The 1,119-nt window shown below is 41.1% G+C and overlaps 1 non-coding gene across 1 annotated transcript; it reads left to right on the forward strand.

The window, feature by feature from the left end:
• The first annotated feature begins 805 nt into the window (after positions 1–805).
• LOC112731023 (small nucleolar RNA R71) lies at positions 806–909 on the forward strand. Its single transcript, XR_003166819.1, has one exon. It is a non-coding gene; the product is annotated as a small nucleolar RNA R71 (small nucleolar RNA).
• The last annotated feature ends 210 nt before the right edge of the window (positions 910–1,119 follow it).

Raw genomic sequence — 1,119 nt, forward strand, 5'->3', positions numbered from 1 at the left:
CACTGCCTCTTCCTCCTCTCCAGGTTTGGCCATGTGAGTTGTGGTTATGGCCTTGTACTCTCTCTTTGGATTCTCTTCTGTATTGCTTGGGAGAGTACTAGGAGGGAGTTCAGTAATTTTTTTACTCAGCTAACCCACTTGTGCCTCCAAATTTCTAATGGAGGACCTTATTTCAGTCATGAAACTTTGAGTGGTTTTGATTAGATCAAAGACAATGGTTGCTAAGTCAGAGTGGCTCTGCTTAAAATTCTCTGTCTGTTGCTGAGAAGATGATGGAAAAGGCTTGCTATTGCTAAACCTGTTTCTTCCACCATTATTGTTGTTGAAACCTTGTTGAGGTTTCTGTTGATCCTTCCATGAGAGATTTGGATGATTTCTCCATGAAGGATTATAGGTGTTTCTATAGGGTTCTCCCATGTAATTCACCTCTTCCATTGCTAGGTTCTCAGGATCATAAGCTTCTTCTTCAGAGGAAGCTTCCTTAGTACTGCCTGTTGCTGCTTGCATTCCAGACAGACTCTGAGAAATCATATTGACTTGCTGAGTCAATATTTTATTCTGAGCCAGTATGGCATTCAGAGTATCAATCTCAAGAACTCCTTTCTTTTGAGTCGTCCCACTATTCACAGGATTCCTTTCAGAAGTGTACATGAATTGGTTATCTGCAACCATTTCAATGAGTTTCTGAGCTTCTGTAGGCGTCTTCTTCAGATGAAAAGATCCTCTAGCAGAGCTATCCAATGATATCTTGGATAGTTCAGACAGACCATCATAGAAGATACCTATGATGCTCCATTCAGAAAGCATGTCAGAAGGACACCTTCTGATCAATTGCTTGTATCTTTCCCAAGCTTCATAGAGGGATTCACCTTCCTTCTGTCTGAAGTTTTGGACTTCCACTCTAAACTTGCTCAATTTTTGAGGTGGAAAGAACTTTGCCAAGAAGGCATTGACTAGCTTTTCCCAAGAGTTCAGGCTTTTCTTTAGGTTGTGAATCCAATCATGTCCTAGCTCTGTCTCTTACAGCAAAAGAAAAGAGCATAAGTCTGTAGACTTCAGGGTCAACCCCATTGGTCTTGACAGTGTCACAGATTTGCAAGAATTCAGCTAAGAACTGAT

The sequence above is a fragment of the Arachis hypogaea genome, chromosome 12 (assembly GCF_003086295.3).
Source record: "Arachis hypogaea cultivar Tifrunner chromosome 12, arahy.Tifrunner.gnm2.J5K5, whole genome shotgun sequence".
Lineage (NCBI taxonomy): Eukaryota > Viridiplantae > Streptophyta > Magnoliopsida > Fabales > Fabaceae > Arachis > Arachis hypogaea.